Genomic DNA, 24,575 nt, shown 5'->3' with positions numbered 1-24,575 from the left:
AAAAATGGCTCCTGGGTGGCTCAGTCAATTAAGCATCCAATTTTTTATCTCGACTCAGGTCATGATCTCACAATTCCTGGGATCAAGTCCTGCATCGAACTCTGCATAGACAGTGAGGGGCCCACTTGGAATTCTTTCTCTCCTCTCTCTCTCTCTCTCAAAATGAACTTAAATGAACTTAAAAAAATAAACATATATAATAAAAGAAAATAGAAACAATTTTACAGCAATAAATTTGACAATTTCAAATTTCAAAAATTTCAACTTTAAATTGAGAGAAATAAATGATATAAAATATCTAATGTCTATTTAAATAATATACTACTAAAACTCATTTCAAAAATAAATTCTAGGCCCATATAGACTAGTTAATTTTCCAAAACAATATATGGAAATAACAACACGAACCTACCACATATTCTTTCAGAGAAAAACAAAAAGGGAATGCTTCAAAAACTATGTTATAAAGCCTTAAAACTCTTTAACCCTAAAAATGATAAGAACACTACAGAAGAGAAAACTACAGACACAACACTGTCATGAAATACAATAATATGTTAGCAAATAAAAGTCATCGATATGAAAAAGTGGAGCTTATTCCACAAATGGAAGTGCTAATGTGACAATCTATAATCAATCTCTACAAGATGTTAGCATCATAGTAAAAAAGAGAATCACATGATCCTCTCTAAACATTCAATAAACTATTCGACAGATTTATCATCATAATTAAAATTCTGATTGAATCAGAAGATGAGAGGTTTCTCAGGCAGAAAGAAATGCGAACATAAAACTAACAGAAAAAAAGTGTAAAATATTTAAAGCATTCCCCTGAAGTCTGGAATCACCACATTTATTCAGCATTCATTTGAGGTTCTGGAAAAACACAATAAAAAAAAATGTTATTTGTAGACTTCATAACAATTAGCATAGTAAATCCAGCAAAATCTATAGAAAAACTGTTAGAATTAATAATTCTGCATAGTACGGGCACCTGGGTGACTTACTTTGTTGAACATCTGACTCTTGAATTTAGCTTTGATTTTAACCATGGTCTCATGGCTCCTGAGAGAAGCCCCTGTTGGGCTCTGTGATGACAGTACAGAGCCTGCTTCTGTCTGGGATTCTTTTTCTCCTTCTCTCTCTGCCCCTTACCTTCTGTCTGTCTCTGTCTCTGTCTCTCTTTCTCTTTCTGTTTCTTTCTCTAAAAATGAATAAATAAATAAAGTTAAAAAAATTCTACACAGTAAAGTCCTTGGATGTGTGGAAAAATATCATTAATTTAATGTATGCATCTATCTATCTACCTAAACTTCTATGCTGCCTGTGAGAATGTTTGTACGTATGTCTTTCTATATGCTAGCAACAGAGATATTGGAAATAAAGTAAAAAATAATACTCACTGTAGCATCAAAAGTTGTCATGTTTTAAAGCCACCCCACATTTTCTCCAGTACTCAAAAATGACTCATATTCAGATGAAAATGCCGAGATTATCATCTGGCCACATGATGGCTAAGATGAATACTTTTATGTACATCTACTGCATAGAGAAATGGAGTTAGTCTCAAATGCCCAAACAAGTAGGAAGATTAAGCCATGTGATGCAACACCAGACTTTGTCCTACTCCTGAGTCAGTAAGGTATGATTGATACCTATTCTGAAGGTGAAGAATCACCACAATCATATCTATTTAATAGGAGAGATCACCTTTCTACTCCTAACACACATATATACTAATCTAAGCCCTTTTCCATTAGAAGAGTTAGATCTGAAATGATAAATAAATTGTAGTCTAAGAATTTTATCACAATCAGTAGATTTGTCATTTTGACTCATTTTTATTAAAATATATAATTTGAAAATTAAAAAGTACAAATTCTCATGGACCAATAGATGCTGAATGTTACCCTTTATAATAGATACTATTTTTCTTTAAGTGTCATGTAAATAAATGTATATTTATAATTTTTCAATAAAATGATCATACCTAGACAGCCATCAATTGTACATTTAAAGTAAATTTTAATGGCTGAGAAATATACCTTTGAAAGGGAGTTTTTGAACAGAAATAGCAAGTGACCTTTAACTGGAATGGTTCTAGTAAGAACAACTCTAATTGTTTGGAAAAATGAAAGAAAGCATGCCTGTGATTTCTCTGTGGCATTCATCCATTGGTTAAAAATGAAATCCTGCTCTGTGATTGCTTTTTGGAAATTGGCTGCCAGGAGAATACAAGTCATGGGGAAGTTAGCTTAAACGGTATATGGCAATGACTAAATTTAAAGTCAACAAAATAAAAGGAAGCTGTACATGGACTATAACAATCTTAAAACTTGCTTCACCCTTTTATGTTTCTTTCCTCCAGCTTAACTGAGGAATAACTGATAGATATAATTATATATATTTAGAAGGTACAATGTGATTATCTGATATACATTATAAAATGATTACCAAGATCAAGGTAATTAACATATTTATCAATTCACATCGTTTGTGTGTGTATGCGCACACACGTGTACTCCCACATGTGCTTACGTGTGTCACATTCTCTTTATGCATTCATCCATCAATGGACATTTAGGTTGTTTCCATATCTTGGCTATTGTGAAGAATGCTGTAATGAACATGAATTTACACATATATCTTCTAGATACTGTTTTCATTTCCTTTGGATAAGTATCCAGAGGAGGGATTGATGGGTCATCTGGCAATTCTATTCTTAATGTTTTGAGCAACCTCCATACCATTTTCTGTAGTGTTTTCCAATTTATATTTCCACCGAGTGAACGAGTGCTTTATTTTCTCCACATTCTCACTTGTTATTTTTTATCTCTTTGAGAATAGCCATTCTGATAGGTGTGAAACAATATCTCTTGTGATTTTAATTTGTGTTCCCCTCATTAGTGATATTTCTTGAATAAGGATCTCTCAACCACTATGATGTGGAAAATCTATTCATTTTTGTTGCTTAGGATTTTGAGTTACAGATAATCACATCTCTCTAGATAGTTTAAGCAGAAACAGATAGATTACAGTTTATTTAACTAGCTAATGAAAATGCAGAACTAGAAAGTCAGATGTGAATGCTACATGAAAAACAATTGCAGCTAAGAAAGATAACTTTCCATATCACAAAATTCTTCCATCAGAAAACCACTACTTCCATGCTATTGCATTTTACACTTGTGATACTTTAAACCAAACAGTGACCTTCTACCAGAATTGAACTAAAAGAACCAAATAGTTACAGAAGCATGCATAAAAGAAATATGTATCTCCCCACTTATGTTCAATATTCCATGTTGCTCATGTCTTTTTTCCAAGTCTTATACTGACGCTACTGCTTGGCCTAAGCTAGACCATATTTGGAACCGTACTTTATCAAGGAAGCCTGAGAAATATTGTTTTACTGAAATACAAGGGTGAAGGGTAACAGAATAGATACTGAGTAAATTAATCTATAGACTTATTTTACTCCACCACTTGAGCACTCAACATTTATGTACATAATCACCATATAAAAAACAATTGCAGGACCTGAGGCAAGATAGTGAGAGGTAGGGAGCTCCCTACATTTCTCTTGCCTGCATCTCTCAAACAGAGAAGGCCTGAAGCCATAAGACACTGAATCGCAGGAGTCTGGGAGGAAAAGAGACAGAGTCCACTAAGAAGACAGCCTCATAGGTGTGTGAGTGCGAACTGGAGAAGATAAAAATGGGCCAGGACCCGGAGTCACAGAGGGGAGGGAGCCCCCTTTCTGTGGGGAAGGGAAAGAGAAAGAGCAGCTGTAACTGCTCATAGAACTATTCCTAAAGAAGAGAAAAACCTTGGCCTGGGATGGAGAGGGCTCCAATCATCACATTCATAACCACAGGGCATTCAGAGAGTGATCCTATTTCTAGTTGCGGCACTGTTTTTGGGCTGGGTGCCCTGGTCCCTGGTGGCACCAGGAGAAACTGCTCTGCTGCTCTCCCACCTTGATCCCTGGCTGAGAAGTGGCCCAACTTGTGGGATTACATTTCAGGCAGTATCATTAAAGCACACATACTGAGATCTGGAAACGAGGTGGGGCTTGGGACATAGAACACGGCCCACCTTGGCTACGCCCACAGCACAGGGAAATCAGACCCAAAAGAGTGATTTCCAACACGTGGTTCCAGAAGAGACTGGGGCATTTTTCTCCCCACAACCACCAAGGAGGGTCCTCAGGGAGCAGCCTGCGGACCCACAGTGGAGGTGAGACCTGCCTATACCAAACCACGTCCATTTGTGCTGGAGAGCTGATTTTTTTTTTTTAAACTGGAGCTGGGGGCAAGACCAACATTGATGCATTGCTGTGATTAACTCTAGATCAATTCTTCTATTCAGGTATATTTTCCCTCATCCTATTATCCCTGCTGGACTGGACACTCTGGATATTGGTTTGCTTAAACCGTCACATTTAATCCATTCTCTAGATGCATATTCTACATCTCTGTCATTACCTTCCTTTCTCTCTCTCTGGGGAATAATCAGACCATATGGGTTTTTTTTTGGGGGGGGGTAACATTTTGTTTCTTTCTCCTCACCTCCTACCATATTCTCCTCTTTCTCTCTCTGAATTAAGCCTCTTAGTCTCTCTAACTGGTGATTGTCCAATTTCACTTTCTCCCCATCCCTGTCATTTTTTTCTTTGTATATGCTATTCCATCAGCACTGCATACACCCTGCTCTTTATCTGTAGCTGGGAATTCTGATTTTATGCTTTTAAACTGTCCTTTGTCTTTTGGTTTTTTCATTTATTTTTCTTTTTCCCTTTCAGTTTGCTTGTTTGTTGGATTTGTCTGTGCATTTGTGTGCCTTTGTTCCCAGTGTGTTTGTCTGTCTGTTTTCCTTTTCAGGGCTACCTCAAGAAACAAACCAAAGCACACATGGTGGAGACTCACAAATACCACTATGAGCAGGGAAATAAAATAACCAAAGTTTCAACAAAAGAGACTAAGAGACACCATTAAAAGAACACTTCCTGAGTGGACAGACCCTGGACAGTCAATGAGCCTTCTTTAACATAGCAGCACTTGCAGGTGCAGAGCTCATAACAAGCTTTTAAAATTGACAAAAGACAGAAAGCTAGCCAAAATGACAAAACGGAAGAACTGTCCTCTAAGGAAATTCGAGGAAGAAGTGACAGCTAAAGAACTGCTCAAAACAGGGGCGCCTGAGAGGCTCAGTCGGTTAAGCATCTGACTTCAGCTCAGGTCATGATCTCATGGTTCGTGGGTTCGAGTCCCATGTTGGGCTCTGTGCTGACTGCCAGCTCAGAGCCTGGAGCCTGTTTCAGAGTCCGTGTCTTCCTACATCTCTGACTCTCCCCTGCTCATGCTCTCTCTCTCTCTCAAGTAAATAAAACATTAAAAAAAAAAAAAAAAGAACTACTCAAAAGAGATATAAGCAATATCACTGAAGAATTTAAAACAATAGTCACAAAATTAATCTCTGGGCTTGAAAAAGGCATGGAAGACATCAGAGAAGCTATTGCTACAAAGACAATGGAGCTTAAAAATACTTGTGATGAATTGAAAAATGCTATAAATGAGGTGCATAATAAAATGAGGGCAGCCAATGCACAGATTGAAGAGGCAGAGAGGAGGATAGGGAATTAGAAGACACAATTATAGAAAATGAGGAAGCCGAGAAAAAGAGAGATAAATTGATCGAGGAAAACGAAAGGAAAATTCAAGAACTGAGTGATACAATCAAATGGAACAATACCTGTATCATAGAAATTCCAGAAGAGAGAGAGAGAGAGAAAGGCACTGAAGGGGTAATTGAACAAATTATAGCTGAGAACTTCCCCAGTTTGGGGAAGGACACAGACTTTGAAATCCAAGAGGCACAGAGAACTCTCCCCAGATGTAACTGGAATCGATCTTCTGCATGACATATCATAGTGAAACTGGCAAAATATAAGGACAAAGAGAAAATTCTGAAAGCAGCTATGGACAAAAGGGCCCTAACATACAAAGGGAGACCTATCAGAGTAGTTACAGACCTATCTACTGAAACTTGGCAGGCCAAAAGGAATGGCAAGAAATCTACAATGTGATGAACAGAAAAAATACGCAGCCAAGAATCCTCTATCCAGCAAGCCTGTCATTCAGAATAGAAGGAGAGATAAAGGTCTTCCCAAGTAAACAAAAATTCAAAGAATTCATCATCACTAAACCAGCCCTATAAGAAGTCCTACGAGGGACTCTATGAGGGAAATGTTGCAAGGAACACAAGGTAGCAGAGACACCACTACAAGCATGATTCCTACAGAGAGCACAATGATTCTAAACCCATATTTTTCAATAACACTGAATATAAATGGACTAAATGCTCCAATGAAAAGACATAAGGTAGCAGAATGGGTAAAAACAAACAAACAAACAAACAAACAAACCAAAATCCACCAAAATCTTGTCTACAAGAGACTCATTTTAGACTTGAGGACACCTTCAGATAGAATGTAAGGGGATGGCTGGGGCACCTGAGTGGCTAAGTTGGTTAAGCGTCCGACTTCGGCTTGGGTCATGATCTCACGGTTGTGGGTTCGAGCCCCGCGTCGGGCTCTGTGCTGACAGCTAGTTCAGAGCCTGGAGCCTGTTTCAGAGTCTGTGTCTCCCTCTTTCTCTGACCCTCCCCTGCTCACACTGTCTCTCTCTCTCAGAAATAAATAAAAATAAAAAAACATTAAAAAAAAAAAAAAGAATGTAAGGGGATGGAGAAATATCTATCATGCTACTGGAAGTCAAAAGAAAGCTGGAGTAGCTATACTTATATCAGACAAACTGGACTTTAAAGTAAAGGCAGTAACAAGGGATGAAAAAGGGCATTATAAAATAATTACAGGGTCTATCCATCAGGAAGAGCTAACAATTACAAGTATCTACACACTGAATTCTGAAGCACCCAAATACGTAAAACAATTAATCACAAACAGAAACAATCTTATGGATAAGAATGTGCCAATAGCAGGGGACTTTACTACTCCACTTATAGCAATGGATAGATCAACAAGACAAAAAATCACTAAAGAAACAATAGACTTGAATGACACATTGGACCAGATGGACATGACAGATATATTTAGAACTCTACATTCTGAGGCTATGCAATTCACTTTTTTCTCAAGTGCGCATGGCACATTCTCCAAGATAGATCACATACTGGATCATAATGCAGCCCTCAATAAATATAAAAGAATTGAGATCATACCATGCACACATTCAGATCACAATGCTATCAAACTTGAAATCAAGCACATAAAAAAGTCTGGAAAACCTCCAAAAACATGGAAGTTAAAGAACACCCTACTAAAGAATAAATGGGCCAATCAGGCAGTTAGAGAAGATATTAAAAAATAAATGGAAACAAATGAGAATGACAATACAACAATCCAAACTCTCTGGGATGTGGCAAATGCAGTTCTAAGAGGAAAGTACATTGCACTCCAGGCCCTGGAGTCAATAAGAGCCCTGGGCCAGATGGCTTCCCTGGGGGAATTCTACCAGACATTTAAAACAAAGTTAATACCTATTCTTCTCTAGCTATTCCAAAAAATAGAAATTGAAGAAAACTTCCAGACTCATTTTACGAAGCCAGCATCACTTTGATTCCCAAGCCAGACAGAGATCCAGCAAAAAAAAAAAAAAAAGATAACTACAGGCTAATATCCTTTATGAGTACGGATGCAAAAATGCTCAACAAAATACTTGCAAACTGAATTCAACACAGTATAAAAAGAATTATCCACCACGATCAAGTGGGATTCATTCCTGGGTTACATGGCTGGTTCAATATTTGCAAATCAATCAACGTGATATATCACATTAACAGAAGAAAAGATAAAAACCATATGATCCTGCCAATAGATGCAGATAAAGCACTTGACAAAATATAGGAGCCCTTCTTAATAAAGACCCTTGAGAAAGTCGGGATAGAAGGAACTTACCTAAACATCACAAAAGCCTTGATTTTGTTGAGAAGCCCTCAGCTAACATCATCCTGAATGGGGAAAAACTGAGGGCTTTCCCTTTGAAGCCAGGAACACGACAGGGATGTCCACTGTCACCACTGTTGTTTAACACAGTACTGGAAGTCCTAGCATCAGTCATCAGACACCAAAAGGAAATCAAAGGCATCAGAATTGGCAAAGAAGAAGTCAAACTTTCACTTTTCTCAGACGACATGATGCTCTACATAAAAAACCCGACAGACTCCGTCAGAAGCCTACTAGAACTGATCCATGAATTCATCAATGTTGCAGGGTACAAAATCAACATACAGAAATCGGTTGAATTTTTATACACCAATAATGAAGCAACAGAAAGAGAAATCAAGAAACTGATCCCATTCACAATTGCACAAAAACATAAAATACCTAGGAATAAACCTAACCAAAGATATAGGAGATCTGCATGATGAAAACTATAGATAACTTATGAAGGAATTTGAAGAAGACACAAAGAAATGGAAAAACATTCCATGCTCATGGGTTGGAAGAATAAATATTGTTAAAATGTCATTACTACCCAAAGCAGTCTACACACTCAATGCAATCCCAATCGAAATTGCACCAGCATTCTTCTCAAAGCTAGAACAAACTATCCTAAAATTTGTAGGGAACCACAAAAGACCCTGAATAGCCAAAGTAATATTGAAGAAGAAACCAAAGCAGGAGGCATCACAATCCCAGTTTTTAGCCTCTGCTACTAAGCTGTCATCATCAACATAGTATGGTATTGGCACAAAAACAGACATATAGACCAATGGAATAGAATAGAGAACTCAGAATTGGACCCACAAATGTATGGCCAATTAATCTTTGACAAAGCAGGAAAGAGTATCTAATGGAAAAAAAAGACAGCCTCTTTAACAGACGGTGTTGGGAGAACTGGACAGCAACATGCAAAAGGATGAAACTAAATCATTTTCTCACACCATACAAAAAAATAAACTCAAAATAGATGAAGGACCTGAACGTAAGATAGGAAATCATCAAAACCCTAGAAGAGAAAGCAGGAAACAACCTCCTTGACCTCAACTGCAGTAATTTCTTACTTGACACATCCCCAAAGGCAAGGAAATCAAGGAAGCAAAGTTAACTATTGGTACCTCATGAAGATAAAAGCCTTTGCATGACAAAGGAAACAATCAATAAAACTAATAGGCAACCAACAGAATTGGCAAAGATAGTTGCAAATGACATATCAGATAAAGGGCTAATATCCAAAGTCTATAAGAAACTCACTAAACTCCACACCTGAAAAACAAATAATCCAGTGAAGAAATGGGCAGAAGACATGAACAGACACTTCTCCAAAGAGGACATCCAGATGGACAACAGACACATGAAATGATGCTCAGCATCCCTCATCATCAGGGAAATACAAATCAAAACTATACTGAGATACTAAGTCACGCCGGTCAGAGTGGCTAAAATGGACAAATCAGGAGAATGTAGATGCTGGCAAGGATGTGGAGAAATGGGCACCCTCTTACACTGTTGGTGGAAATGTAAACTGGTACAACCACTCTGGAAAACAGTGTGGAGATTCCTCAAAGAATTAACAATAGAACTCCCCTAGGACCCAGCAATAGCACTGCTAGGAATTTACCCAAGGGATACAGGAGAGCTGATGCATAGGAGCACATGTACCCTGACGTTCATAGCAGCACTTTCAACAATAGCCGAATAATGGAAAGAGCCTAAATGTCCATCAGCTGATGAATGGATCAAGAAGATGTGGTTTATCTGTAGAATAGAATACTACATGTTAATGAGAAAGAATGAAATCTGGCATTTTGGAGCAATGTGGATGGAACTCGAGGGTGTTATGCTGAGCAAAATAAGTCAGGCAGAGAAAGACAGATACCATATGTTTTCACTTTAAGTGGAATAGGAGAAACTTAACAGAGGACCATGTGGGACGAGAAGGGGAGAAAATAGTTGGGGAGAGGGAGGGAGGCAAACCATTAGAAACTCTTGAATACTGAGAACAAACTGAGGGCTGAAGGGGGTGGGGGAGAGGAGAAAGGGGGTCATCGGCATGGAGGAGAACACTTGTTGGGAGGAACACTGAGTGTTATATGGAAAACAACTTGACAATAAATTATGAAAGAAAAAAAGTAGCCCAGGATGGATGAAACAAACTCACCCATGGGTTTAGTACTGTTTTAATTGAAAAAAAAAATTGCAACAAAAGTCTGTCCTTATCTAACAAGGTAATGTTAATGTAATTAAGAGGTAATGTTCAAAAGTCACCATATAAACCTCTGTTTAATACCCATTTCTTCCCAAGTTCAGTTACAATTCTGTATTACTGTAAATAAGGACTAAATTATATATTTAATAACAATGTGCATACAATGAATAAAATCATAGAAAAAAGGAAACAGGGATGGTTAATTGATCAATAAATGCAAATATGAAATAACAAATGAGGGAATACACTTGGATAACACCTACATATTTCTTTTCTGACATAAATCCCAAAGCAAAAAATTAATAAATATAAGTTTCTCTTTACTTACTTCTCCATTTAACTTCATCCAGCAACTCCTATGGTCCAGAGGCAGTACTTGTAGGACTGATTCAAACACGCATTCTTATGAGGACTCAGTAGTCTAACATATAGAGATTAGGTATAATTTCAACTGCATTTTATTAATAGATATGCAGTTTGATGTGAAATCCCAGATGATCCTTTGAAATCCAGGCTTCTGTTGGTTTGCAAATGGGCCCGTGTACACAGAGGGCAAGGAGAGACAAAAGAAAGACTGAAACTGTTCCAGATTGATAGATAGCAGTTTTACAAAGCAAAGGAAGTCACATAAAAGGTTTATCATGATAATAGAAAAATTTCTTTCTTTTTTATGGCTGAATAATATTTGTGTGTGTGTGTGTCTGTATGTGTGTGTGTGTTTGTGTGTCACATATTCTTTATCCATTCATCTATCAATGGACACTTAGGTTGTTTCCATATCTTGGCCTTTGTAATGAGTGCTGTAATGAATACCTGCTCATCAGAAGCTTAAAAAGTTATATACAAGCTTCAGGCTCAGTGACATGTACCATCCAGATGGTCTTAATACTATATTAATATCTTAAGGCTGTTATCTTGGGCAAGGCAGTTTGTAGCTTAGGGAAATGCATATTCCAAAGACAGGGGAAGGAGTGAGGAGCCTTAATGTCCAGACCAGATCACAGATCAACCAGGGGTTGGGTCACGTTCTCTTAATGATTACCTCCAGCTGGCATCAGCTTCAGTTAATCTACTATGTGGTTACAATGCTATTTTCTATTGATAATTAGGATCAAGGTCGCCTGCCAAAACGTCAATCACTTTATTTTTTCGTTGTTTATCTTTGAATCAGTTGTTAAAATTATTATATTGGACTGTTCTATATTCTGTCAAAGAGAACCATTGTGGATTTTTTTCAGTGGAACCAACACTCTGTTGAATTCTAAGACCTCTGAATCACCAGAATGAATATTTGTAGGGATGAGAATCAAATATTTTCATGTAGACTTTAGGGTATATTAAAGAATTGTTTCACTTTTATTTATATTCTTCATATTACTACCTTAATAAATTGCTTTGGGGAGAATTGAAATTATACAGTGGTGACTCCTCAAAAAATGTATTTTATCCTGCCTCTCAGCACCCCAAGGTTGATAAATGGGGGTCTTATAGAGTTCTAACTGTATCCTCAATAGGTAGCTATCGGCTTGGATATTTATCTGAAACTATGCAGGAGACTCTATTTCCACATTCATTTATTGCATTGGCAGAATTTAGTTATATGTGAAGTAGTACTGAGGTTCTGGGTCTCAGCAATAATTGTTCTCATCTTTAGAAGATTCCAAGATAATGTGGCTCATAGCCCTTCCTCACCCCATGTTGCTTCAAAGTCATCATTGGTAGGTCCAATCCTTCTCACATTTTAAATTTCTCTGACATTCACTTCTGTTCATCTCCCTTGTCAGCAGCCAGAAAATGATCTAGATTTTTTAGGGTTCATGTGATTAGATGGGCCCTGTAGCAATCAGAGTTCTCCCAAGAAACAGAAGCAATAGAATATACCTACTCACTGAACACACACACACCATATAAAATTATGTACTTATATACATATAAAATTATCCATTACATACAATTATATTACCTATTATATTTATATAATATGTGTATTATATAATATATATATACATATACTTGAGAGAGGAAGGGAGAGAAAAAAAGAGATTTACATTAAGGATTTGGCTAACACAATTGTGGAGGTTGACCAGTGGACATGTAACTTGTTTTTTGTGTTGAGGGTTTCCTGTCTGGTGGTCCTTGTGCATTCGTAGTTAAGAAAAAGACACTAAAAAGTTGGTCAGAAACTTGAATGCAGGGATGCAATTCACTGTGGAGAGGAAGAATGCGCATTGAGAGGAGGCTGAAGTGTCAACATTGAGAGTCTTTTCTCTGTGTTGTTCACTGTCCCCAGAGAAAAATCCTTCATTATGTTTACTGGTTATAGGTTTGGCTGTAGCTGCCCCAGAGGAAGGCTGGGAAAGGGACTGGCAGTCCACCTCTCAGGGAACAGACTTCCATTCCTCCCACCTCACACTGGAGCAGGCCAGTTGTTTCCACTTTTCCAAATGGTCACCTGTGGTCTCCAGTAAAATTGAGTGGAGCTCTGTCTGTATAGATCTAACAGTTTTTTACTCCGGCATTAAACAACCCAACCTTGTTAGGCTCGCCCTCAACCCCACTCTACAGAGTGTGTGGAGCTTCCAATTTCTGGACCTCTAAGGGGGGTCCACCAGTTTTTTGTGAACCCCTCTAGTGCATTCCTTATCCCACGGACTTCTTTCTTTAAGGACATTTTAAGGGAGTTCAGGAGGAACAGAGATGAACTTGTATGTTTCATCCACCGTGTTTCAAAAGGCATTTTTATGTGCCAGTGGCCCCTAAAGGAGAGATGGGAAATCTTCTGAGAAGGCTAATCTATACAGAACAGACCCAGGAAATTCTTCTGTTGCCTCTCATTCCCCATGAGCCAATCAGCAAATCCTGACATCTCTCTTTCATGATATGACAGACTCTTAGTGCATCTCCTCATTTCACCACCTGCTCCACACCACCTGTTCTGGGATCCCTGCAGTTGCCTCTGACTGGACTTTATGAACCCAGAAAGACTCCCAAGCCAGCACTTCTCAAACGTTAATTGCACACACAAACCGGAAGCAATACTAGTCAATGCTTCTCACACTGAAATGTGCAAATCCATTTGTTGATTCTAATTTTGCAGTCTTGAGACAGGACCTGAGATTCTGCATCTCTAACATGTATCCTGGTGGTGAGGATGCTGCTGTCTCCCAGCCCGCACTTTAAGCAGCAATAACTTGATGGAGGTGAGGATATTGTCTAACTTGTCCCAAACACACAGATTGGAGGATGGACCCTACCTCTATCTTTCCTGCCTGTGGAAAATTATTTCACATCAGAGGGTCATTCACTCTTCTGTCCCCATGGATCTAATGACATAAAAGCTGAGGCACCTGGGAGTACTGTCCTTTGGATGAATCAGTGGCTTGACTTAGATGATTGCTTAAAGGATATGACTCTTTTGGACAAGTCTCACTGTCCTTTCCAGCCTTCTCTTAATCCCTCCTCATCCCAAGAGATATTTAGGTACAACAATAATCTCTTTCAGTCTCTTTAAGGATACTCTCACCATAGAGAGAAAATCCTGTAAGATACAGTTTCTTGTCTTACACTATCAAATAAGCCTTTATTATTACTCATAGTTTTAAGAGCAACAGGATCTACCCTTGGTTGTAACTCTTCTATCTGCTTAGTACTATTCTAGGCATTTTTCATAATTTGGTTTATTCCTCACATGTATGCTATGGGATGATTATCATTAAAGATGAAGGGATTGAAATGCAGAGACATTACTTGGTCAAAACACAAAGTTGGAAAAGTATAGAGTCAGGCAGGATTCTAGGCCACCTGTCTGATTCCTGAGGTTTTGTACTCATGTAAGCTATACTATGTCAGGCCTTGAGCTCCAGCAGATAATGGAAGAAAAGAAAAAAAATTAGCCTTATTCTCCATGATCTTAACTTCAAGCAGAGTCAAGCACAGGTGCACCATGTTCACACACAACAGGCTCAGGGTGATACTTCAGTGGGACAGATAGTGCCCTGCATGGGAACGGGCCTGAGTAAGCTGAGAAAACAAAGAAAATCCTAAGAAGAAATGAGATGTGTGTGGAAGGGCTGACATAGGTGGAGGACACATACGACATTTATGACTAGAGAGCAAAAGAAACAAAAAGAAGTAATTCACATTCAGGAGACAGTGAGGAGGCATAATAGTGGGGGATGCTATAGGATCTGGATGATCAAACTTCAACCTGGATACATCTAAATTGTTTAAAGAGTTATAAATAAACTATTTGTAAAAAAATAAAATAAAATAAAATAAATAAAAAGAAAGCAGGGATAGAAAAAGAAGACAGAAGAAGTAAATGCAATGTCAGAGTAAAGGGGGAAATATAATTAAACATAATGATCAGAAGGAACTATGTAAATGGACCTGTGCACATTAAAACGATTCAGAAATTGAAAAAAAAAAAAAAAGAGTTATCATATGTACTTGTTTCAACACAGCAAATTTTAAGCATATAAGAAAGAGAGAAGGGAGTGGTGGGACAGGCTTCTCTCCCTGTGTCTTCTTTCAATTTCATTAAAGGGTTGGGGAAGCAACTACACTTTGAGAACTTTAATTAGACTCCTCTCTCTTATAGGTTGTTTTATAACTGGCTATTTCACTTAACAAAATATCCTGGGCCTCTTTATGAGTTTCAATTCAATTTATATAATATTCTCAAAATGACAAAGTTACAGATGATAGAGATGAATAACAGAGTAGTGATTTCCAAGGGTTAGTAATTCACTGTCTCCTTAATGTGGGTTGGACTAGGAAGGTGGATGTGACTATACAGAGATAGCATGAGGTAGGGTGTTCGTTTTTGTTTGTTTTTGTTTTGAGAGAATAGGTGTGTATCTTGATTCCACATGATATTACAGAACTATACACACATAGTGTACCAATGTTTCCTGGTTTTGATATTGTACTATAATTATGGATGATAACCATTGGGAGACTAGGTAAAGGGTACACTGAGCCTCCCTAGTACTACCTTTGCAAATTACTGTGAATCTAAAATTATTGATCAAAACTAAAACATTATAAACCTTGGAACTAAGGAAATTTCCATAGAATCATTTCCCAGGCCTGCTGAACTTTCCATGAATCACTTATCATCTGAGCCATGTAAGACCCTTCTGACTGGTAGACAACAGAGTTCTGTTTCCAGAGATCAGAGTTAGCTCAGAGAACACCTCGAAAAATCCTTGAAAATGCATTTTTCCCAGTGAATATTTTCTCTGATAAATGGCTGCAAGTGCCACTTGGGGGAGACTAGAAAGAAGGTATACTTATGGAGTTATTTCATAGTTCTTTCAAAATAGAAGCCAGCCTCAGCTTCTTTCAAGGACTTCTGTACCTGTGAACTAACTCAGGACTGGGAATTACAGCCAGAGTCATTTAAGGAGCTTCAAATCAGTCTCCAGAATTAGAGAGCTTTTCTGCCTGCCTCCTACCCCCATTCCAGTTAAATAAATCAAAGGTGACCTTAGTGAGACTCAATAAGTCCTGAACATAATATCATCAATCGGCCAGAACCATGATTGCTGAAGTTTACATTCTGATTACCAATACAGCTGTACTGACTACTAAAGTATCCAAGAATAAGTAAAAGAGCATTGTTTTGACAATTTTATGTTAATACTTTGTTTCTGCCACTCCAGGAATCCTTCAATTAAATCCAAATACAAAATCTACTCCAGTGGTAGCATCTCCTACATATAAAATAGAACAGTTCCAGGGAATTTGAAAATTTATATTCTACTATTCAATAGATTTATCAATGTTTTAAAAAATAGTGGTCGGGGCACCTGGGTGGGTTAGTTGGTTAAGCATTCTACTTGGCTCAGGTCATGATCTTGCAGTTTGTGAGTTCAAGCCTGGCATCGGGCTCTGTGCTGACAGTTCAGAGCCTGGATCCTGTTAGGAATTCTGTGTCTCCCTCCCTCTCTCTCTTCCCCCTCCACTTACACTCTGTCTCTCTCTCAAAAATAAAGAGTAAAAAAATTAGTTGTCTCTGGATTCTCTCAGCAACATAGTTAGGGAATGAATGTTGTATGATCTAACAGTTCCAAAATTCCAATTCACTCAGTGTTTGAATATCTGCTTTATGCTTTTATCTTACTTTATGTTTTGTCATGGAGTTTCTGGAGTTTCAGCTTCATATGGAATGCATCAATGACTTCCAAATAACAACAGAACGATCCAGCAATTAAAACCACTTCTAATTTCTCAAGCTGGCACATTGATTCAAAAATTTTTGGTAGATGTTCCACATTAGTAAATTTGGCCTAATGCACAATTATATTATTCCTTTCTTCATCTAGAAACCCCAAAATCTCCATACATGACTTCTGGATTAGAGTCCCTAATACATGAGACAACTCTTGTAATTATGTTGATGTATAAACTATTCTGTACAAAATTTTGGCTTTGAAATTACTCTCTTGGAACATCTTGGATGTGTTTATTATAAGTTTGGTAGAAATTAAAGAAAACAAGAGAGGAGTGTGAGGAGAATTTGCATCTCATCAAGATTATTTCCTCACATAGATTCATCATATATGTTTGCAGAAGTCAGGAGAAGTCTTATATTTTGGCGCAGGGGTTTGGGAATCCTATGAATGTCACTGGAATGCTATCAGATTATCTGCTTCCCAATTTCACTGTCCCACTTTCTCTTACTAAATGTCTTAATTTTAACAAAATGTTTGAGACTTTATATTTAGCTTATATACTTATTATGAATTGACTTGCATCTTTCAAAAACTGGAAGTTGGAGCCTAATTGCCATTATCTCAGAATGCAAGCTTATTTGGAAATAGGTTCTTTACAGAAAGTGAGGTTAAAGTGAGGTTATTAGGATGGGCCATGATGCAGTGTGACTGGTGTCCTCATAAAAGGTGGAAATGAGGACACCCTGAGACATGTAGATGGAAGACATTACAAAGATATGCAGGGAGAAGACAGTCATGTGACCAGAGCGATGTGTACGAGGCAATGAATGCCAAGCATTGTTGTCAAATGATAGAAACTAGAAAGGCAAGGAAGGATTCTGCTGTATAACCATCAGGGAGCAAGATTCTGATGTCCGTAAAGAAAATAAATTTAAGTTGTTTTAAGTTGTCTACTTCTTAGGAAAGCCTTAAGCTTACCTCCTTCTTAGGCTGCATTTATTAAGGCAGCTTAGGAAACTAATAGAATGCCTTAATTTACCAAACTGAAGGGTCAGATTTTCTTTTTAAATTTACATATATGTAAACTTTGCAGCTAAAAAGAAGTGATTACTTTTTTGGGGAAAAAAGATCCCTGTGTTCTCAGCAAACTTTGAGATGAAATTTTAAATCACTATCTTTGGAGCATGGTCAGAAACTCCCATTCTCAACTTTACTGCTCTGTTAAACCTGTCATGATCATGGATCAAAATACCACTAAGTCTGTCAAAGCCTTGCTCTCAATAGGAGATTAATTACAGGTGATCGTAGGCAATACTTCCACTAACAATTTTGCCACTACATGCCATGGGTTACTAGTGTCTTATCTTTTTGTGTTAATTGCTTCCTCACAGACTTCATCTCAACCTTGTGAAATCGTTAATCCTAGATTTCACTGAGAGTGTCTTTTCCGCAAGCACCTTTGTAATCAATTCCTCATTTTCAGGCAATAATATACTTGCTAATTAATGATGAAAGGGCCATCTTAAATAGGTCTTAGCATCTCTCAAATAGCCACAGTTTCAATATTGCATAGCTGGAAACAAATGCAGCCACGGTATACAGCCACAGTATACAACTCCTAAAAGTTCTTCTAAAAATTATTTTAGAAATCTCATTACTGCACTGACACTTAACTCAGTGTCTGAAATTCTAGGGATGCTAGGAAAGATAAATGAAAAAGTAACCACAGCATAATGGTTGAGGGCATGGACTCTGGAGCAAATCTAGCTAAATTCAGATCTTGCCTCCACCATTCATTAACCCTATGACCTTAGCCTCATTAGGAAAGCAGTTGTGCTTCAGTTCTCTCCATCTGTAAAATGAGAATAGTAACCATGACTATCCTTTAAAGTTATGAGGATTAAATGAGTGAGTATTAAACACATCTGGAACTTCTTAGCATGAGATAAATATGGAATAGGGAATAAGTAAATAGGAAGCAGACACTGTAATGGCTGCCTGATTGTCCCAGATAAAATTAAACTACTCCAGCCCTGTTGGCAAGATAAATCAATTTATTGAAAGCATTTCTAAGTTTTTGCTTTCCAATCTTGTGTAGGACTTCTTCCATACATCTGGAATCCTGGCTGCAAACAAGCTTGAGAAATATGGTTTTAGATTTAAGATGTCTATTAAAAATGCACAAGTTGGTTAATATTATGCATGGTACCCAGCCCCACAGCTTTTCCCCATGCAAACCTGACTGTATTTGGATCTTAGAGAGCATGCAATGCTCTTTTTATTTGGAAACTGTAAGGGAAATCCCATAGTTACAAGAAGCTAAATCCCTGGAGAAGATTTTCTAAAACATACTAAATAAAGTATCAGAAGATCAAAATTTAGGGAAACACTCTATAGTTTTCTACAACAGAGTAATAGAACTGAATTATGCTTGAGTTTATAAGTCATAAGGAACTAGACGATGCATTAAATCTGAGATAATTTTGCAGCGATATATATCCTCATCCACTCTAAATGATGCTTAATGCCATCTAATTTTGACTGTGCTAGTATTTTAACATTTGGTCACTGAATAGAATATTTGGGAGGAAAGTATATGGAAATTAATTTAAACTGAAAGGTAGCATAGACCTTTACAGATTTATTAATATTTGAGAATTTACATCTGTCTGTGAGTGGAGATAACTACAGGATTAAAAAGGCAACCTATCTAGAGGGATCCATGTATATCAAGAGTAATCTGCCAACCTGATAAGCCCATGGAGTGAATATTAGGACCTACAGATGCATTGTTCTGCAGCAAATACTGATTGCTGGCCTATCTTATCACTGCAGATTCACCCAGCAAATTTGTCAAAGCTATGAATTCAATATCTATTTTAGTCTTCTAATGCTATTTCCCCTCAGGGTCCAGACAGTTAAAATAGATCCATGTTCTTTCATCTAAAATCCTTGTTATCAAATGTCATTTGTAGTATATCCTTAGATGGTTCTTACATAACACTTCAAAATCACATAAACTTTCAGAAGTAAGGATATGAATATGATATAGGAAGAGAAAACATAATGGTAGATTTTATTTACTGCTTTTTTATATTGTAATAAATTCCTAGAGAAAATGAAAGTTGACAAATATCCTTAAGATGTAAAGCAACAAATGTGAAAAAATCAGATGAAACAAAATGCTGCACTTATATAATGCAGTAAAATGAAATGTTTATTGTATCATTTTGATTGAAGATTTTGAAGCAACGACATCAATTTACTACTCACTAAATTGAAGATAACACCAGATGATAGCCCTTACGCAGGTTTCTCAGTTAATAGACTAATTTAATAGACTTCTTCCAATATCCTCTGACTCTTTTAACATCACTTGTATCTAAGAAGCATCCTTTTATTTTATCTTATTTTTTAAATGCCATTCTGAGCTGTGGAATTACTTTTGAAGTTTATTTATTTTGACAGAGAGAGAGAGAGAGAAAGAGAGCACAAATGGGGAAGGACAAGAGAAATAGGGAGAGAGAGTAAGCAGGCTCCGCACTGATAGCACAGAGCTCAATGCAAGGCTAAACCTTAAGAACCATGAGATCATGACCTGAGCTGAAACCAAGAGTTGGACATTTAATCAACTGAGCCATGCAGATGTCCCTAAGTAGCTCCCCTCAAAATTTGTTTTTAACATTTGAAGGACAGGGAGATAGAGTGTGAATTGGAAAGGGGCAGAGAGAGAGAGGGAGACACAGAATCCGAAGAAGGTTCCAGGTTCTGAGCTGTCAGCACAGAGCCTGATGCAGGGCTCAAACTCACAAACTGTGAGATCATGACCTGAGCCGACGTCAGACGCTCAACCTGTTGAGCCATCCAGGCGAGCTTAAGTAGCTTTCCTTTAAAGGAGCACTAACAAATATTCCTTGTTCAATATTCTGTGGCAACATTTTTATCCTTGTTCTCAATACTATGATTATAATCATCATCATCACTGATATTCCTCTATTTCCTGGTTATTTTACATATTTAAATCCAATTCACTATGAAATGGTCAAACTTCAGTTAATTTTTTTTGCAACTTCTTCAAATTCCAGTATTTGCCAAAAACTTTTGGTAGGAATAATAAATTTTGATGTCCTCTCAGTATGGAAAGATCCTCTAAAGTCTTTACATTCACTCTTTTTTTAAAAGAAATTTTTTCTACTTATCTATCTATTTATTTTTAGTTTCTTTTTAGTTTCAAATTTTTATTTAAATTCTAGTTAGTTAATATATAGTGTAATATGAGTTTCTGGAATAGAATTAAGTGATTCATCATTATATGTAACACCCAATGTCCATCACAACAGCGACCCTCCTTAATGCCCATCACCCATTTAGCCCATTCCCCTGGACTCCTCCCCTCCAGTAGCCCTCAATTTTTTCTCTATAGTTGAGTCTGCTTTCTGATTTGCCTCTTTCTTCCTCCCCTCCCCATGTTCATTTGATTTATTTCCTAAATTCCACATATGAGTGAAATTATACAGTGTTTGTCTTTCTCTGACTTATTTTGCTTTGTATAATATATGCTAGCCCCTTCCATGTCACTGCAAATGGCAAGATTTCATTATTTTTGATGGCTGAGTAATATTCCATTGTAGGTATGTGGGGGAGGGTGTATATATGCACCACATCTTCTTCATCCATTCAGCAGTCAATGGGACATTTGGGCTCTTTCCATATTCACTCTTAAACATAATTATAAACCAAAATCTCTTTTCCAGCTGTGTAAGTGACATCCCCAAGATCATATCCCAGCCCGTGCTAAACAAAGAAAGCAACAGCAAGCAACAAGGACATGTTGATAGTGACTCTTCTGGGGACACAAATTTCCTTGGTCACATATCTGTTTGATATCTCCTTTGGAGGAAAAATTTTTGAAAACATTTTTTACATGAAGTTCAGTCTTGCTAGCCAATGACTTGCTTGCAGTATTGGTACAGAGTGATTATTGATCTAGCTGAAAAATTTTCCCAGATTTGTCGTGCTTTCAGCCAAGTATAATAGTACACATAAAAGTTGTTTAAATGTTTCAGGTATTGACTTTTTTTTCCCAATTATTGCCATCTTTTTCTTTTGTCAGTCTCTGGCCTGGAACAGATGATCTGATCTTAGCACACTTAAAATCTGATGATACTCTCTGGTCAGCCATGCAAGGAGTTTGTTAAGGCAACCTTAGGAAACAGTGTCAGATTTTATTCTTTATTAAGATTTTTTAATTAAAAATTTTAATTTGAGTATACTTGACACAGAATGTCACATTAGTTTCTAGTGTACAACACAGTGATTCAATATCTCTATACAGTATGCTCACCACAATTGTGGCTACCGTCACCATAGAATTCTTTTACAATATCATTGACTATATCCCTTATGCTGTGCCCTTTGTGCCCATGACATAATTATTCTGTAACCAGAAGCCTGTATCTTCCACTCACCTTTACCCGTTTTGCCCATCCCCCAGATTTTATTTTTAAATTTATATCTATGTAAACCTTGCAGCTAAAAAGATTCATTCACTCATTTTGCCAGAATATGGCACCAGTAAAAGGCTGTTTCATTATCACTGAAAATTATTCAGTTACACCTTTCATCAAACATTACTGAAGCAAATTTTTAATATAATTTTTGGCTACCTCCTGGTGAGAAGATTGTTTATCCTATATTTTCACTAATTTCACTGTCTCTATAAAGCTTCAAAAACTTGCGTTCAGTTTTTAAATTAAATATAGTACTAGTTTCTGACCACATATTTTCAGTAAATTACTTCAATAACAGACTCAAGCTTCTGTAATTATTTTTCTATTCTATGAAAAAGAGAGGCTTCCTTTTCTTTTTGCTGTGACCTTTCGTTTGGCCTTTATACACAGTATTGAAACCCAGGGTCTGGGCCACTCACACACACACACACACACACACACACACCAAGAAAACCTTCTGAATCTTTATAGGAAAGCCGTCGTTAGAAGTAAATATAGTATGGTTGTGTAGTTTTGAGTAAGTGAGTAAAATCATTTTTTGGCTAAAAAAAGAGAGAGGAAAAAGACAGATCTCAGGAGAACAGTCTTTAAGGCTCGGTGACTGCTGTGCTATGAATCAAGTTGGAACAGGAGAATGTTAGTGGTGTTTGAAATACATAAAGCACTCTCCACATGATATATGCTAATTGAGTTAAAGTCTCACCTCACATAATTAATCGGAGAATGATAAAGATCATTAAATTTCAGGATTTCTGTGTATAGATAACAGACAGAACCATAGAAAGATGGGGCAACATGAAAATGTGAAACAGGAATATGCCCGGAACAGGGAAAGCCAAACAAATTCTGTATAGAGGTTTTGGCACTAACTTTATAAGTCATCAAGGAGACCNAGTGGCTCAAAACTGTAGTTACTTCTAACTGCTGATAGAAACTTTGAATTATTTTTTTTAACATATAGGGTAATTACTCCAAAGATTATTATAGAATTCTGATATTTCTAAAAGATTATTATAGTTTTAAGTTCCAAAAAATAGTCCAGTTAAATAAATTCTATCTGGAGACGTTTCCCCATTTCTCAACAATATGTACTGAGAAAGCTAAACTGCACACTGGCTAATTCATTTTCCTGAAAAATTTGAAAATTAAAAAAGTGTGTAATAAGGGCGCCTGGGTGGCTTAGTCGGTTAAGCGTCCGACTTTCGCTTAGGTCATGATCTCGCAGTTCGTGGGTTCGAGCCCCGCATCGGGCTCTGTGCTGACAGCCAGCTCAGAGCCTGGAGCCTGTTTCAGTCTGTGACTCCCTCTCTCTCTGACCCTCCCCTGCTCACAGTGTCTCTCTCTCTCTCTCCTAGAAATAAATAAAAACATTTTAAAAAAATGTGTAATTTAATATCCCACCCTGTAATTTTATAACATAGGAGAGGGTATAATCTCTCTGAAAATTAATTTAGTATCACATAGAGAAACTCATTTGATTTTTTCCTTGACAAATTAATTTTTTAAATACAGGTTATTACAAAGAATATAACACTAAACATTGAGTTTAATCAGTGACTTCCACCTTTGTTCATTCTCAGTATCTTTTCCCATGACTTTCCTCTTCCCTCTCCCTATTCTGTTTCAGTCCCACTGGATTATTTCCTGCATTCAAACACATCAGGAATTATCCTAGCACAATGCTTGCTGTTTTCTATTCTAAATCTGGACACTTCTTTCACCAGATATTTTTATGGGTCAGCCTTGCTTTTTAAAAACTTATCCATTAAAATATCAACTATTCAGATTTTTTTCCTAATCATTATAGATAAAATAGCATACTCATATCACACCCATTCAATATTACTTTTGATAATTTGACTTGGTTCATTAACTGTCTCCTTCTTGCCCTCCTTACAACACTAACAATGTAGAGGCATGAGAGCAGTCAATGACAATTTACTATGTATTTCTAAATTCCTTGTCTTAGTTCTATATACATTCATTTTTAAAATTTTTTAATGTTTTATTTATTTCTGAGAGGATGAGGCAGCGTGAGCAGGGGAGGGTCAGAGAGGGAGGGAGACACAGAATCCCAAGCAGGCTCCAGGCTCTGAGCTATCAGCACAGAGCCCAATGCAGGGCTCAAACCCACAAACCGTGAGATAATGACCTGAGCTGAAGTCGGATGCTCAACCGACTGAGTCACCCAGGTGCCCCTATATACATTCTTAATACATTTTTGTTTTTAAATATATGTTCGCAGAGCAAACAGGTTGGAAATTTGATTTAGCTAAAAATAAAAATGTATAGAACACTTCTATGGCAGACACTAGTATGAATGTGTTAGAAATATTTACTTTATTTCCTTATCATACTGACAAAGAGAAAAACAGCCCCTAACTTTCAGCAGCTGCCTAACAGCTTAGTATCAGTGTTCTTAGCAATAGTGTCAATGTGTGAAGAACCATGGATATATTTTTTGGTACGGAACCATCTCACTAGAGCCTATAAAGTTATAAAAAATTCCTTAGCTTTGTACATTGCCAGAATTATGAGTTGCATGCTAATATTTCTTTTAGGAAGTTAACTTCATTAATTTGTAATGTCAAGGGACTTGTAAAGGTGTCTCCCATTACATTTGACAGATGACAATAGCTAACTGTAAAATCTTA

At 37.1% G+C, this 24,575-nt stretch overlaps 1 long non-coding RNA gene across 1 annotated transcript; it reads right to left on the bottom strand.

The window, feature by feature from the left end:
- Positions 1-4,397: 4,397 nt before the first annotated feature.
- Positions 4,398-23,249, bottom strand: LOC120223891. The gene is made up of 3 exons (XR_005526397.1): positions 23,239-23,249; positions 18,221-18,226; positions 4,398-4,469 (listed from the first exon to the last, which is right to left on the bottom strand). It is a non-coding gene; the product is annotated as an uncharacterized LOC120223891 (long non-coding RNA).
- Positions 23,250-24,575: the final 1,326 nt, after the last annotated feature.

This window comes from Hyaena hyaena, unplaced genomic scaffold (genome assembly GCF_003009895.1).
Source record: "Hyaena hyaena isolate Hyena2069 unplaced genomic scaffold, ASM300989v1 scaffold_1059, whole genome shotgun sequence".
NCBI lineage: Eukaryota > Metazoa > Chordata > Mammalia > Carnivora > Hyaenidae > Hyaena > Hyaena hyaena.
The sequence above is the reverse complement of the archived record's forward strand: the minus strand, read 5'-3'. Positions and strand labels throughout refer to the sequence as shown.